The 17,556-nt window shown below is 44.7% G+C and overlaps 1 protein-coding gene across 11 annotated transcripts in view; it reads right to left on the bottom strand.

Moving 5' to 3' along the window:
- The window catches only part of FAM161A (FAM161 centrosomal protein A), an 80,959-nt gene that overhangs the window by 4,334 nt on the left and 59,069 nt on the right, over positions 1 to 17,556 (bottom strand). The gene's annotated exons all lie outside the window — the stretch shown is intronic.

The following is a 17,556-nucleotide window of genomic DNA, read 5'->3' on the forward strand; positions in this document are numbered from 1 at the left end:
ATCATTTATAAAGATGTTGAAGAGCACGGGTCCAAGCAACGAGCCCTACGGCACCCCATTGGCGATGCTCTTCCTGTCCATTTACCCCCACTCTCTGTTTCCTATGCTCCAGCCAGTTTTTAATCCACGCGAGTATTTCACCCTCAATTCCATGGCTCGCAATTTTCCAAACTAGTCGTTCATATGGAATCTTGTCAAACGCCTTCTGAAAATCTAGATATACAATGTCGACCGGGTCGCCTTTGTCTATCTGCCTGTTTACTACTTCAAAGAAGTGCAGCAAGTTCATCAAACACGTTCTGCCTTTGCTAAAACCGTGCTGACTGGTCCTCATCAGCCCATGTACGTCAAGGTGATCAATCATGCGGCCTTTTATCAGTGCCTCTACCATCTTAGCTGGTACTGAGGTCAGACTCACTGGTCTGTAGTTTCCCGGATCTCCCTTTGAACCTTTCTTGAAGATTGGCATAACATTTGACACCTTCCAATCTTCCAGAATCTTTCACGATTTGATCGACAGATTGGCTATTAGTTGAAGCAGTTCCGCTATGGTCCCTTTCAGTTCAGTTGTAGGCGAATGAAAACCAGGTCTACTTTTGAGCTTAGTTTGGGCTTCAAATAGATCTGAGTCCTGTGGACGGAACCTTAGGCACTCTTTGGATGTTCTTAATGTGATTGGCTACATAGCTCTCTGGGGTTTTATTTTTGCTTTATTAAGCTCAAAATACATTTAATAAGGCACCACAAACAGGGCACATCAAAACAGATATACTGCTTGCACAACCTATTTTTGTGTACAAACAGCAATGCTATTTGTAAATTAGAGGAAAAGATCCATTAACTGAAGCACAGCTTTAGTTTTCTTGCTAAAAAGCTACCCTTTTTTCTGACTAAAGTGCTCCAATCAGCTCATTCTTGAAAGCAAATTGCATACATAACTTCATTTGCATAAGGTTAAAAACAGAAAAAACCCCAGATACAGACCTTAGCATGGCTTCTACATCATTGCAAATGGAGGTTTGCAGCTGCACAATGGTGACCTCATTGTGAGATCATCAAGGTGCACCTACAAGGTAGAATGCCACAATTAAAATATGTGCTGGGGGAGCTGGTTGGGATTTGAACCCATGACCTCTGGAAGAGGAGCACAGGACTTTTACTTATTGAGCTATAGCAGCTTGCAGGCAGGTATCTCTGACTGCCCTGTGATATGATAGCTTAGGGATCTGCTAAGCTATCATATAACAGGGCAGCCCTGTTTATGTGGTGGCTTATTAAATGTATTTTGAGCTTAATAAAGCAAAAATAAAACTCAGAGAGCTATTTAGCAGATCGCATTAAGCACGTCCAAACTGTGCCCAAGTTCCGTCCTTAGAACTCAGGTCTATCTGAACTAAACTAAACCTTAAGTTTATATACCGCATCCTCTCCACAGAAGTGGAGCTCGGCATAGTTTACAAGAACTTAAAATATAAGAAGAGAAAGGAAAAGGTTTACATGAGCTTATATATAGAATGGAAGAGTAAGGGGGAAAATAGAATTACATGTTAGAGAAGAGCCAAGTTTTCAGTTGCTTGCGGAATAGTTGGAGAGAGCCCAGGTTCCGCAACAGGATAGTAAGGTCGTTCCAGAGACCTGTGATTTTGAAGAGAAGATATTTTCCCAGTTTACCTGCATAGAGAATACCGCGTAGAGAGGGGAAGGATAGTTTATATCTTAGGGCAGGTCTGGTGAAGTCAGGACTCGAGGAGTTAAAGGATAATGGTATTAGGGGAAGGATGCCGTGAATGATCTTAAAAGCCAGGCAGGAGCATTTGAAATGGATTCTGGAAATCACTGGGAGCCAGTGAAGATTGGACAGGAGTGAGAAGACATGGTCAGATTTGCGTTTTGCAAATATCAACTTGGCTGCAGTATTTTGGATAAGCTGGAGTCTTTGAAGACTTTTTTTGTTAGGAATAAGTAAATGGCATTGCAGTAGTCAAATTTGGAGAGGATAATGGATTGGACGAGGACGGCGAAATGTTTTTGGCAAAAGTAGGATCTTACTTTCCTCAGCATGTGGAGGCTGAAAAAGCATGATTTTGCCAAGGAGTTGAGGTGGTCGTTGAGGGAGAGAGAAGAATCAATAGTGATGCCAAGGACCTTGCTTAAGAACTCAAGGTGCAGAGCAGCACTTGTGGGTAGTGTGAAGATGGTGGGCAGGTGTTCTAACTTTGGGCCGAGCCAGAGTAATTTTGTTTTTGATTCATTTAGTTTTATCTGTACCGAGAGGGACCAGGAGTGGAGTCTCATTATGCAAAATGTAATGTTCTCGTGGAGGTGGTGAAGTTCTGGTCTGTTTCAAGGAGGCCAAGGATGTCATCAGCGTATGTGTAGATTGTTTCAAGGGGGGAAAGTTGGAGGAGCTTCAGGGAGGACATGTAGATGTTAAAGAGAATAGGGGATAGGGGTGATCCCTGAGGGACACCGTAAGATGGTGTCCAAGATACGGACATGGTGCCATTTGTGTTGACAGTGTAGGAGCGAGAGCGAAGGAAATTTGAGAACTACTTTAGGACGGTGGAATAAATTCCTATCTCGGAAAGTTGATAAAGTAGTATGTCGAGATGGATGACATCGAAAGCTGCAGAGAGATCGAATTGTAAAAGAACAGCGAATTTGTTACGAGACTGTAGTTGTTGAACCTTTGAAATTAGGGAAACTAGGAGGGACTCAGTGCTGAAGCTGAGTCTGAAGCCGTGTTGGTAGGGGTGAAGAATGGAGAATCTTTCTAGGTAAGAAGAGAGCTGGGTAGCGACTATGGCCTCTAGCAGTTTAGTTAGGAGAGGAATATTTGCTATGGGGCGGTAGTTCAATGGTAAGGAAGGGTCGAGATCGGCTTTTTTCAGAAGAGGGGATAAGGCAATGTGTCCCATTTCTGTGGAGAACAGGCCCGATAATAGAGCAGTATTTATAAGACTGGTAAGGGAGGAGATGGCCTGCGCAGGAATGTTTTCGTAAAGGTAGGATGGGAAAGGATCTAGGATGCATTTGCAGGATTTCAGTTTGAGACAAAGTTTAGAGATCTGGGGTTCGGATACGAGTTCGAAGGCAGTCCAGGATCTATCAGTGGGGATAGGGTTGGAGTCATTGGGAGGCAGAGAATTGTAAGAGACAGCTGGGGGGGAAAGAACTCCTTATGGTAGTAATCTTTTTGTTGAAAAATTTGGCTAGGTCTTTTGCGGATGGGGGAAAGGGGGAAAGGTAGAGTCGTTTTTTGAGGTTAGGTTGCGCCAGATGTTGAACAATGTACTATTTTGTTTTTTTGATCTGGTGATTTTATTTCCATAGAAATTCTTCCTTGCTTTTTTTAATACAGTGTTATAGAACTTGATATTGTCTCTCCAGGATTGTCTGTCAGAAGGGGATTTCGATTTTTTCCATTTACGCTCCAGGGTTCGACATTTCTGCTTTAATTCCCTGTGGTATGGAAGATACCAGGGAGCCTTGCGGGAATAGGAGATAGGTTTAGTAGATAAAGGGGCAAGAGCACGGGAAATGGTCCTGGAAAGGGTTACCCAGTTGTGCTAATTGGAATCTGGGTCGGCATGTTTAGGAAAAGGGGGAAGTTGGTTGAGAAATTGGGACCAGAACAATTCACTCGTGTTTTTTTTTGTGGTAGGTAATAGAATTAGTGGCTCGGGGTGGAGTGCCAAGGTGAGACATGAAAATGGGAAGGCAGATGGAGCCTAGAAGGTGATCAGACCATGGGACATGTTCCCAACGGGCCTCTTCAGCAGAAGTTTTGTGTTCGGTCAGGTCGAGGAAGCTGATGATGTCTGGAGTATGTCCCTTATCGTGGGTAGGGGTGGGCGAAGGAGCAGTGAAGCCTAGGGAGGTGAGGAAGTCTTTGAAATCAGTTGCATCCTTGTTGGTGTTATCATCTAGGTGGAGGTTAATATCGTCAATGATCAATAGTCTCTGAAATTTTAGGAAGGCCCTTGTTATGGTCTCGAGAACGAGTTCGGAGGATTTGTTTCAGGGGGTAGGTGGACGGTAAAGTAACAGGATACCTAATGGGTAGGGATGAAGTTCATCGTTGACTGAAGCTAGCATGAATTCTAAAGAGGTATGGCTGCCCTTTTCAAGGAGCTGGACATCGAAGAATGATTTGTAAAGCAGAGCCAGGCCTCCTCCTTTCCAGTTGATTCTGGGAGAGAAGAGGCCGTAATAGCCAGGGGGGCAAAGTTCGTTTTGTGTGAAAAAATCATCTTTTTCGATCCATGATTCAGTGATGCACAAGAAACCCGGATTGAAATCTACAAGTAAATCTTTTAGTATTTGGGTCTTATTTCGGACAGATCTGGCATTACAGTAGAGTGTTGGGACTGGGGTGAGAGAGAGTCAGAGGTAAGATTGGGTAGGTTGGCTGGAGGAACAGGCTTTAGAGAGGTGTGGTTAACTCCTCGGTATTTTTTGAAGGGGTGGGTTCTGGTACGTACTAGTGCGGGGATTCTGAGGCCAGGGCAGGTGTTGTTGGAGTATGTGGAGTCGGAAAGGTTGGGTGGGGGAGAGGTTTTTGGCAGTGAGAAGTGTTGGTGAAAGAGCAGAGGAGGAGGAGCCAGAAAGGTGACTTCATGGTGGGAATCAAGGAGAACCAATGAGAGGAGGTTGGGGTGGAGTTTGCCAGTCAGGAGGGAGGAGAGTTGAGTCGGGTGAGGACTGAGTGAAAACGGGAGAGGGACAAAAACTGAAGAATTTGCACCCAGTTGTTTCTAGTGAGATACAAACGGGTGGGATTTAACAATTGCTAATAGTGAGATACAAACGGGTGGGACTTAACAATTGCTAATAGTGAGATACAGACTGAGATGGAGCTTAGCATTTGTTACTAGTAAGATAGAAATAGAGGTGGTGCTTAGCTGGGGAACGGTGGTAACTAGACTGTACAAGCAGTAGTATACATGCGGCTATACATGCAGTACAGACTATACATGCGGATGGAGGGGTGATGGTGAGGTCCATCAGGGAAGCTTGCTTCAGAAGTTAATAGGGCATTCCCACCAGCACACAGAAGACCAGATTAAAATTCCATGTTGGAAAAGGCTTTTGCACCAGAGGACAGAGACATAACACCTTTCAAAATTGTAATAATATCTGGATATGTGGCTACGGTGGTCTTATTAATCCTAGACCCAGACCAGGAGAGCCTCGCAAACTAAACTTTCAGGGAGCAAACTGAAGCCTAAACTATGCTCAAAAGTAAACTTCCTTACAATAAGACCTAGTTTTACAACTGCTATGTAGCTTGTTAGCTCACTCTGTAGCACACTGGTTAAACCTACAGCCTTCTACCCTAATGTTGCTGGTTCAAATCCCAGTCACTCTGTCTGATGGAAGAGAAATAAATAAAATCATTAAACAGATCCAATGCCCAGTATTACAATTATAATGAAAAACAGCATAATATCGCCATTCTAATAACATAATAATAAAATATAACATTAAGGACATTTTTTATGTCTAAATCTCACCTAAACCTGATTCTCTAAAGGTAGATGTCTAAACAGGGCTGAATGCTGCCGAGCGCGATTCTACAAAGGACGCCTAACTTTAGACGTGCTTTACAGAATCAGGGCCTAAGAGTCTATGCACATCCATGAATTTCAACACCTGATCACTCTCTTTCAATCCTGGAGTGAAGGCAGGTAAGCGGACATCTTTATTGATGTGAAAGCTGGAAACCATTTTCAGTAAGAAAGATGGGACCATGCATTAAGACCACGCCTGAATCTGAAATTCTGAAAAATGGGTCTACAAGACAAAGCCTGAAAGTCTAACCCTTGGGCGGAGATAATCACTACTAAAAACACCATCTTGATGGTGAGGTCCATCAGGGAAGCTTGCTTCAGAAGTTAATAGGGCATTCCCACCAGCATACAGAGGACCAGATTAAAATTCCATGTTGGAAAAGGCTTTTGCACCAGAGGACGGAGACATAAAACCTTTCAAAATTGTAATAATATCTGGATATGTGGCTACGGTACTCTTATTAATCCTAGACCCAGACGAGGAGAGCCTTGCAAACTAAACTTTCAGGGAGCAAACTGCTAGTCCTTTTTTCCAGACCTTCCTGCAGGAAGACAAGTACCACAGAAATCATTGCCAAGCTCGGGTTTCCTCACTCATCTGAGCGCATCAAGTTTGGCATCACTTCTAGGCTTTCACATATGCTACTATAGTTGCCTTCTTAGAAGGTTGGAGACCACTCCAACCAAGCAGCCTTTTCTCACTAGCACCGTGCGCTCAAGAGCCATGCCGTAAGACCAAAGTATTCTGGATCCTGCAGGGCAATTAGACTCTGCATGAGCAGCCAAGGATCACAGGGAAGTTTGAGACTTTGATTCCTTTGTAGACAGACCAGGTCTGAATGCCATGGTTGCCACAACCAGTCTGGTGTTACTAGAAACACCGGTCCCTGGTGTGCCATTATCCTGTGCAGAAGTAGGCTTATCATGGACCACGGGGGGAAGACAAAGAAGACCTGCCTTTGGCCAGTGTTGTGCCAGGGCATCCAGGCCTTTGCTTCCTGGCTTGTGTCTTTGACTGAAGAACCAAACCACCTTCTTATTGGCTGCTGATGCCATTAGATTGAATGTTGGGCACCTCCATGATTCACAATGCAGGTGAAGGCTTCCTGACACAGTGACCACTCCACAGATTCAGGATCTTCCACCTGAGGAAATCCGCTTGCACATTGTCCACTCCTGTCACATGCATTACTGAGTGTTAGAAGATGGGCCTCTGCACATCAAAAGGGATCAATGGAAAAATAGCTTGTTCAACTGAACTGAACTGAACTGTGACTTGATATGAACAAACTGTTAGCAGCTAATAGATGTGTTTACCAAGACCTCAAACACGCAAGACACTACTTGAATCCGCATTGGAACAGCAGAGGTGCAGTAAGAGTACTTATAACAGTGTATAATTTGTGTGTTTTAATGCAGAATAACACTGACAAGAAGAGCTTTTGCCCCTGAGGAAACATACCAGTGAAACGGTTGGGTAGACGTCAAGTCACAAGCTAAGTGCTCTTCTAAATTATTTATTATGTACAGCACCATATAGATACAATACAGTATCATTGTCTGCATTAAAAATCAAACAAGACCGATGATGAACACGTCACCCCAGTAAGGTAATGAAATCAGTTCAAGTAGTGTCTTGAGCATTCGAGGTCTTGGTTAAAACATCTATTAGCTGCTAATAGTTTGTTCATATCAATTCACCTCTGCCCATCAAACCAGCATCTGGGCTTCCAATCGTAGAGCAGTGCTTTTGGTCCCCTCTCCCCCCCCCGGGCAATTTACAAAGGCTACTGCCATTGCGTTGTCCAAGAAAACTTATACTGCTTTGTTCTGCAATGCACTCAAACTCCTGAAGTGCCAGGTGGATGGCTTGAAGTTCCAAGTATTTGATCATCTGGGAAGGGGACCTGAACTAGATGCCTCTCGCAATGTGCCCCCCCCCCCCCAAGCTGTATAGGTTGTCATCCATTATCAGTCACTTATGAAGAGATGCAAAGGGGAACTCCTCTTGTGAGAGACGGGGGTTCCAACCACCAGGCTAGACTTCAATAAGCTCCTGGTGTCCAAGGAAGCTGCTGGTGAAGCGCATCCCTCTGCAGGCACCATCGGGAGAGGAGAGCATCCTCAAGCGGATGCAACTGTGATCTTGCCCATGGGACTATGTCCATGGTTGCAACTATTGATCCCAGGACCTGCAAATAATGCCAGGCCATTGGAGCTCTGAAACACCCCTATCTGATGCAGAAGCTTCTCGCTCTGCGGGGCTTGCGAGAGGAAAACTGTTTTCCCTTGTGTTGAACCAGACTCTCAGATACTCCAAGATCTGCATCGGCTCCAGGTGGCTTTTCAGTTCACAACCCAGCCCAGCTTCTGCAGCAGTTGAATCGCCCTGTGTACTGCTAGTCTGCCTTCGGAATCAGATTGGGCTCAGTCAATTGTCCAGATACAGATGGATTTGCATGCCCGCTCTGCACAGGTGTACTGCAACAATCACCATTACCTTGGCCAGTCCAAGGGCAAGGCTGTGAACTGGACGTGTTGCTCTAGTACATGAAATTACAAAATCTTCCTGTGTTCTGGAAAAATGAAAATGTACAGATAGGCCTCCATCAAATCCAAGGAAGCGAGAAATTCCCCTGGCACCACTGACACAAGCACCGACCTCACTGTCTCCTTTCGAAAACATTGTATCTTGAGGTTCGCATTCACTGCTTTGAGATCTAGACTCGACCTCCAGTCTTCTAAGCCTCTCTTGGGCACTATGAAGCATCTGCCAGAGCCCGAGTCTTCCTTTGTTATGGGCTCTATGGCTTCCAGATCCATCACCCTTTGTACTGTTGCTCTGACTTTAGCTGCTCTTTCCAGGCTGGAGAGTCTAGAAAAAGGTCCAGGGATAAAAGAACCTGAGTTTGTACACTTCCCATGTAATATCCAGCATCTAGTGATTTCCACCCACGCTCCCCAATAGGCCGATGACCTCCCTCCAATTCATGGAGGCTCAGCTGATGGCTTGGAGTCATAACTGCTTATTAGGAATTGTGGTGAACATAAGCAATGCCTCTGCTGGGTCAGACCTGAGGTCCATCGTGCCCAGCAGTATGCTCACGCGGCAGCCCAACAGGTCCAGGGCCTGTGCAGTAATCCTCTATCTATACCCCTCTATCCCCTTTTCCAGCAGGAAACTGTCCAATCCTTTCTTGAACCCCAGTACCGTACTCTGCCCTATTACGCTCTCTGGAAGCGCATTCCAGGTGTCCACCACACGTTGGGTAAAGAACTTCCTAGCATTAGTTTTGAATCTGTCCCCTTTCAACTTTTCTGAATGCCCTCTTGTTCTTTTATTATTTGAAAGTTTGAAGAATCTGTCCCTCTCTACTCTCTCTATGCCCTTCATGATCTTGTAAGTCTCTATCATATCCCCTCTAAGTCTCCTCTTCTCCAGGGAAAAGAGACCCAGTTTCTCCAATCTCTCAGCATATGAAAGGTTTTCCATCCCCTTTATCAGATGCGTCGCTCTCCTCTGAACCCTCTCGAGTAACGCCATGTCCTTCTTAAGGTACGGCGACCAATATTAGACGCAGTACTCCAGATGCGGACGCACCATTGTCTTGATACAATGGAAGGATAACTTCTTTCGTTCTGGTTGTAACGCCCTTCTTGATTATGCCTAGCATTCTGTTTGCCTTCTTAGCGGCCACTGCGCACTGTGCCATCGGCTTCATTGTCATGTCCATCATTACCCCCAAGTCCCTTTCTTGGGTACTCTCATTTAATAACATCCCTCCCATCGTATAGTTGTACCTTGGGTTTCTGTTTCCCACATGTAATACTTTACATTTCTCAATGTTGAACTTCATCTGCCATCTCGTTGCCCATTCCCCTAGTTTGTTCAAGTCCCTTTGCAATTCTTCGCAGTCCTCTTTAGTCCGAGCTCCACTAAATAGTTTGGTGTCGTCCGCAAATTTTATTATCTCACACTTCATCCCTGTTTCTAGATCATTTATGAATATATTAAATAGCAGCAGCCCGAGAGTCCTGCGGGACCCCACTCGTGATCCTCCTCCAGTCCAAGCAGTGGCCCTTCACTCCTACCCGCCAACCAGTTTCTGATCCATCTATGTACGTCTCCTTCCACCCCATGATTCTTCAGTTTCCAGAGTAGGCGTTCATTGAAATCTAGATATATGATGTCTATAGGGTCTCCTTTGTCCATCCTTTTGTTAATTCCTTCGAAGAAGTGCAATAAGTTCATTAGGTACGATCTCCCCTTGCAGAAACCATGTTGACTGGTATCAGAAGTTCATTTCTTTCAAAATGTTCATCGATGTTTTCTTTTATCAGTGCTTCCGCCATTTTCCCCGGATCCGAGGTCAGACTCACCGGTCTGTAGTTTCCCGGGTCACCTCTTGATCCCTTTTTAAAGATGGGCGTAACGTTGGCTATCTTCCAGTCCTCCGGGATCATGCCTGTTTTCAGGGATAGATTGCAAATTTGCTGCAGTAGTTCCGCTATCTCCTCCTTTAATTCCTTCAGAACCCTTGGATGGATTCCATCCGGACCCGGGGATTTGTCAGTTTTTAATTTTTCTATCTGCCTGCGTACATCTTCAAGGCTCACTTCCATGGATGTTAATTTTTCTGCTTGATTTCCATTGAAGAATTGCTCAGGTTCCGGTATGTTGGATGTGTCTTCGTTTGTAAATACAGACAAAAAGAACAAGTTAAGTCTTTCTGCCACTTCTTTCTCCTCCTTCACCACTCCCTTCCTGTCTCCATCGTCCAGCGGTCCCACCTCCTCCCTAGCTGGTTGCTTCCCTTTAACATATCTAAAGAACGGTTTGAAATTTCGTGCTTCCCAGGCTAACCTCTCTTCATACTCTTTTGGCTTTTCGAACCACTCGGTGACATTCTTTTTGATACTTCCTGTGCTCTTTCCAGTTCCCCTCAGTTTTGTTCTTTTTCCATTTCCTGAATGAGTTTTTCTTATTGCTTATCGCTTCCTTCACTATTTTAGTTATCCAAGGGTCTTTTGTTCGACTCTTTTTGCACCCCTTTCTGAATCTGGGGATATACAGATTTTGCGCCTCGCTCACCGTGTTCTTGAGAAAAGACCAGGCATGTTCTACCGTTTGCCATTTTTGGAAGTGTTCCTAAGTTTCTTCCTTATCATTTCCCTCATTGCTTCGTAGTTTCCTTTCCTGAAAACTACGAAGCAATGAGGGAAATGGTAAGGAAGAAACTTAGGAACACTTCCAAAAAATGGCAAATGGTAGAGTACGATCCTGAAAATTGGGTGCATTAAGTTTTAGCTGCCAAATCTCAACTATTCTTCAAGCTTCGCTAGGTCTTTCTTCATGTTGTTCACACCATCCGGGGTGTCTACTCTATTGTAGATTTTGGTATCATCCACAAAAAGGCAAATCTTACCAGACAAGCCTTTCAGCAATATCGCTTATAAAAATGTTAAAAAGAACAGGCCCAAAAACAGAACCTTGAGGCACACCACTTGTAACATCCCTTTCCTCAGAGCGATCTCCATTGACCACTACCCTCTGTCACCTTCCACTTAACCAGTTCCTGACCCAGCCATCTGTGTAGTACACTGTCAAAGGCTTTGCTAAAATCTAAATGCACCACATCTAGCGCACTCCCTCTATCCAATTCTCTGGTCACCCAATCAAAGAAATTGATCAGATTTGTCTGACAAGACCTACCTCTAGTGAATACATGTTGCCTTCGGTCCTGTAATCTGCTGGATTCCAGAAACTTCACCATTCTCCGTTTTAAAAGCGTTTCCATTAATTTGCTTACCACAGAAGTCGGATTTACTGGCCTGTAATTCCCTACTTCTTCCTTACTTCCACTTTTGTGGAGAGGGACATTAGCTCTTCTCCAGTCCTTCAGTACCATTCCTGATTCTAGAGAAGCATCGAAAAGGTCAGTCAGTGGAGCCACCAAAACATCACTAAGTTCTTTCAGCAACCTCAGATGTACACCATTTGGCACCATTGCTTTGTCTACTTTAATTTAGTTAGCTCCTTACGAACACAATCCCTCTGAAAAATCAATCAGGGTCTACCACTCCACAATCCCTATTCACATTTGTCATCTGTGGTCTCGCTCCAGGATCTTCAGCCATGAACACTGAACATAAATATTTCTTAAGCAATTCAGCCTTTTCTTTATCAGCTTCTACATATTTCTCCCCTTCACTTTTGAGTCTCACAATGATACTTTTGCACTTCTTCCTATCACTGATATATCTATAAAATGTATTATCTCCCCCATTTTACCATGTCAGCTATTTTTTCTTTCATTTGTATCTTTGCTTTCCTGATTTCTTGACCAACTCTCTTAACTTTTCCAGATATTTTTGCCTGTCTTCCTCTTTCTGCGATGTTTTGTAGTTTATGAAAGCTAACCTCTTATTATCCCAGGACAAGCAAGTTTCAAGTTTATTCATGGCTTGATATACTGACCATCACATGTATCTGAGCGGTTTACAATATCACAAATTAAAGGTTCAATATAAATAGGTAAAATAAAATAATATGGGGTAAACCTAAACCTATGACAATTGAGTGATTAGAAATGAGAGGATTTAGGGGATAGGAAAGTAATTAATTACAATGATAAATAAAAGGGGGGTAAAGGGAAGGGAAGTAACATTAAGGAAGATAGGGATATCGCTTCTTAAAAGCGTATTTGGGTTTTTTTTTTTGTTTTCTCACTCACTTATTTCCTACTTATTGGTAGGCATCTTTAAAGAGAAAGGTTTTAAGATTTGTTTTAAATTTGTTTAGGGAGTCTTCATTGCGAAGATGGAATGGCATTGCGTTCCAGAGCGAAGGTGCAACTACTGAAAAAAATGGAATTTCTGGTGTAATATAGGTCCTTTATTGATGGTACTGTCAATAGATTTTGATTCATAGATCTAAGGACCCTAGAAGGAGTATGTGGAGCTATTCTCAACCTGTGGGTGACATCATCCACGGAGCCCCGATGTGGACAGCTTCACAAGCTAATTTGCTTGCAGAACTTAGAAAGTTCGCGACTGCCGCACCACGCATGCGTGAGTGCCTTCTTGCCCACGCAAGGGCGCGTGTCTCCTCAGTTCTCTGTTTTCTGCAGAGCCGAAAAGTTGTGTTTGATGCTCTGCGCTAGACTCAGCTCTAAACTTCGTGCCTTCTCTCACCGTGGCTCGTGTTTTCTTATTTTACAGGGTCACTGTGTGTCTTGCGCGTTTTCTTTTCAATTTAAAAAAAAACAAAAAACTTTAATTTTATTTCTGTGTAACAGCGGGGCCTGCTTTACAGCCTCCGTCGCCGGGTTTCAATTTTGCTGAAGCTATTCCTGCCTATGTCCAGGCCGGTCACAGGCTTCAAAAAGTGTAGCCGTTGACAGCGTGCGATTTCCCCTCACTGACTTACATAGGTGTTGTACTCAGTGTTTGGGACCTGACTATCGTCCGGAGTCATGCATTCGCTGTGCTACCCTTCAACCTCGTGCTCACAAGCATTGTCGAGTGCAGGTGGAAAAGCTCTTTGGCGGTATGGATCCCCTTGCCCCAGTCTCGACCTCAACCTCGCATCCGGTCAAGCTTACCAGGTTTCTGCCTCAACTTTGGCCTTGATCAAGCATGCCTCGTTCGACAGGACCTCGTCCTCGAGCAAATCTGCTAAGTCTTCACCTGACGAGACGCTTGCCTCGCTGCCTCCCTCAGGTTAGGTGCCAGCAGTGGTCATCAAGCTGCCTAAGAAGCATGTCTCCAAGACGAAGAGTCATTCTTCCTCGAAGGCTGTAGCTCCACCAAGAGTCCCAGATTCTCCAGTCTTGGAGTCACACTAGGAGGCTCTGATCCGGAACATTTTGGACCGGCAGTTGGGCAATATCCTTGCCAAACATACTTCTTGTGGAGTCCTCTTTAAAAGGAACAACCCTTCCAAGGTCTTTTTTACCAACGATGGGAGATCATTCCATCAGACCTCTGGGTGCTGTCCATCATCAGGGAAGGATACTCTTCATTTCATCCAGGTTCCACCAGATCTACCTCCAAGAGAGTATCCTTCCAATCCATCCCATACTGCCCTTCTTCTTCAGGAAGCTCAAGCTCTGCTTCGTCTCCGGGCCATCGAGAGGTTCCGCTGGAACAGCAGAGCAAGGGGTTTTACTCCCGTTACTTCAGGGATCTCAAAGTCCCTCCTTGAGGGCCGCAATCCAGTCGGGTTTTCAGGATTTCCACAATGAATATAAATTGAAAGCAGTGCATGCACATAGATCTCATGCATATTCATTGGGGAAATCCTGAAAACCCGACTGGATTGCAGCCCTCAAGGAGGGACTTTGAGATCTCTGCGTTACTTCCTAGTTCTGAGGAAGCCGGGCGATCTGTGACCCATTTTGGATCTCAGAACCCTCAACAAATTTCTTGCCAGGGAGAAATTTTTAATGCTGTCTCTAGCATCATTTTACCCCCTTCTAGATCAGAACGATTGGTTATGTTCTCTAGATAAGTGTTTTTCAACCTTTTTATACCTATGGACCGGCAGAAATAAAAGAATTATTTTGTGGACCGCATCGGTCCGCAGATTGGCGGTTGAAGAACACTGGGCTAAGTCATGGGCCAGACCCCGCCCATCTCTACCCAATCTCCACTCCAGACCCCGCCCCCATAATAGTACTAATTGTAAACTATTTTTTCCATTCATTTTTCATAGATATACACAATATAATCTTATTAACAACACATAATGGTTAACCACAAAATTAAAGTACACAAAACACACTGACAGCAGATGTAAATTCTCAAAATTGACATAATTCAATCACAAAATTCAAAAATAAAATCATTTCCCCCTACCTTTGTTGTCTCCCTCCCTCCATGCTATGCCTTACCTTCTGGCCTGCTCCCGCCTGGCCATTTTATGCCGCCCCCGATGTTATATTCAGGCCAGCTCCCTCTTCCTCACTGATGCAGTGCACAAAGTTGTGGGCAGCGGCTCCTTGCGCGTCCCACGCCTCATCTGGAAGCCAAGGCTTCTGGTCCAGACACAGGATGCGCATAGAAGCCACTGCCCATGGCTTCGTGCACTGAATCAGTGAGGAAGAGGGAGATGGCTCGAAGATAACGCCGCATCAATCACACCGTGCACCGGCGGTTGAAGAACACTGTTTTGGGCCTGATGCATGTGCTGGCCCTGTGGACTGACAGGAAATTTCTGTGGACCGGCACCGGTCCATGGACCGGTAGTTGATGAACACTGCTCTAGATCTCAAAGAGGCTTACACTCGCATTCCAATTCATCCAGCCTCTTGACAGTTCCTCAGATTTCGGGTGGGAAATCTGCATTTTCAGCCTGGCTTCATCTCCAAGAGTGTTCACCAAGTGCCTAGTTGCAGTGCCAGCAGCTCTGCGGAACCATGGGCTCCAGGTGTTCCTGTATCTGGATGACTGGCTCATCAAGGATTCAACATCCTAAGGAGTTATTGTAGCGACCCTACGGACTACGTGGTTCCTACAAAGTTTGGGATTTTGAAATCAACTTTCCCAAATCCCAGCTATAGCCCTCTCAGAATTTACAGTTCATCGGAGCTGTCCTGGACACTGTGACTCAGAGCATTCCTTCCTCAACAACGTCAGGATGCTCTCATTCGTCTCTGCCACAAAGTGTCTTCCTTGACTACAATTTCCGCAAAACACATGATGGTTCTCCTTGGTCGCATGGCCTCAACAGTTTACGTGACTCCTTTAGCCAGACTTCACCTCAGAATTCCTTAGTGGATCGTGGTATCTCAGTGGGCACAGGCTTGCGACCCACTCTCTCTACACATTACAGTCACTCCTTCGTTGAAACAGTCTCTCCACTGGTGGATGCTCTCTTCCAATCTCTCCAGAGGTTTACTGTTTCATGAATGTGTGAGAGAGAGATTTGCATATAATGGAAGTGACAGGTATGCAAATCTCTCTCATGCATATTCATTAGGGATATCTTGAAAACCCGACTGACTGGGAGGTCCCCAGGACAGGGTTGAGAACCACTGCCTTAGATCTACTCCTATTGAGGAAATCTGCAAAGCTGCCCTTGGTCCTCGGTTCATACTTTCACCTCTCATTATTGTCTGGATACTTTTCCAGACGGGATGGCCATTTTGGCCAGGCAGTATTACAAAATTTATTTTCCTGAATTGCCAACACTCCCACCATCCCATTATGGTTAGCTTGGAGGTCAAAAAAAGAAAACCTGAGAGAAAAACTATATAACATAAGGATTCACAACATTAGAAATATAATCAGTCATAAGAGAATACACTATCTACTATAATAAAATGCTAAGCGCGCATGCGCACTCTTACCGGCATGTTCCCTGATCTATAGGTCCGTGGTCGGCAGAGTGTGCATGCGTGAGTCTCCAGGACTGTCTTCTGCACCTGTACTGTGCCAATTGCGGGGTTTAAAAGCCGCGGCGTCGCATCCTCTCACGAGCCACACCAGCGTCAGAGAAGGGTTCCACGTTGGTGGAGATCGTGAGAGGAGCCGCCGCGGTACCTGTAAACTTAAAAATAAAATTCGAAACGCGGTAAGGGAAGGGGGGCCCCGATAAAGAAGAGAACTCCAGCCACGAACTGACGCAGAACCTTTAAACTTAAAAAAAAATTTGGCACGAGCAGACAAGACCACAGGAAGGGAAGGGGGGAGCCGACAAAGAAGAGGACAACAGCCGTGAGCTGCAAGGAAGAAGCTGAGCCTGCCTGCAGGTAATGCTATAAGGGAAGGGGGAGGGGCCGAACGGAGCAGGCCAGATCGCGGTAAGAGAAGGGAAGGGGGGGTGGGGGAAATGCTGCTATTGCTGCAAAGGGACCTGGAGGGGAAGGCAAATACTGCTACTGCTGCACAGGGAAGTGGGGTGGAAATGTTGCTGCACAGGGAAAAGGAGGGAAAGAATGACAGACAGAAAGCAGGAGGGAGGGAGATAGACAGAAAGGAAGAAAGACACAGGGGCAGGGAGAGGGACAGAAAGACAGAAAAAGGGGGCCAAGGAGAGAAAGAGAGACAGCGAGAGAGATACAGAAAGAAAGACAAGACAGACATATATTCTAGCACCCATTAATGTAACGGGCTTAAATAAATTAATTATTAATAAATTAATAATATCACAGTATAAAGCAATAACAATAAAAGTAAAAATAGAAAAACTCAGAGGAAGGAAAACCCGCCAAGGACCCACTTGGCCTACATTCATGTCCACTATGGACAAAACCTGGGGTGAGCTTTGCTCTCAAGGGATCAGACCCCGAGTCCCCAAACTGTTAGTGCAGGCTCTGTCCAAGTGAGTGCACTACAAAGCAGCTTGCCCCTTAGAAACAGACCCTCAAACTTAGAGTCTGCATTCTCCCACAGCCAGAGATGCCCCAAGATTGGGATCCTCTGCAGCACCAAAAAGCCTTGTAAACAGTAAGCAAAAACTGAATTTAATTGAAAAATAACACGAGCAGAAAAGACAGACTCCTACCATCTCACATGTAGAAACAACTGAGGAATTGGAGGACAGCCCAAAGGGATGGGAGGCAGAGCAAAAGAATGCTAATGAGGCTCCATACAAGAATTCTCACAAGAAGGGGTTGACTACCCAAAGATTCAGGAATAAAGTGTCTATTGCACTAGAATAGCTCCTATATGCAAATATAGGTAAAAACATCAGAGTCAAATAATTCAAATACTTTCTTCTGGCATTTTCCCCTTGTACAAATGAGAAAATCTTTTCCTGCTTAGTATGAATGGAGCCTACAATGAATATGCACTGAACTATTTTTCTTGTCTTGGAGAGAGGTTTTCCACAGAACTGTCAATCAGTCATGAGTTACAATCATTCATTCTCTAAATTTCTATTCACAGTACATGCTAAGATGTTCTCTGTAAACACAACTTTTTGAGAATAAAGATTTAAAAATCAGAAAGTGGTGCTTATGAACTAACAATTCAGACA

The sequence above is a fragment of the Geotrypetes seraphini genome, chromosome 3, assembly GCF_902459505.1.
Source record: "Geotrypetes seraphini chromosome 3, aGeoSer1.1, whole genome shotgun sequence".
NCBI classification, from domain to species: domain Eukaryota; kingdom Metazoa; phylum Chordata; class Amphibia; order Gymnophiona; family Dermophiidae; genus Geotrypetes; species Geotrypetes seraphini.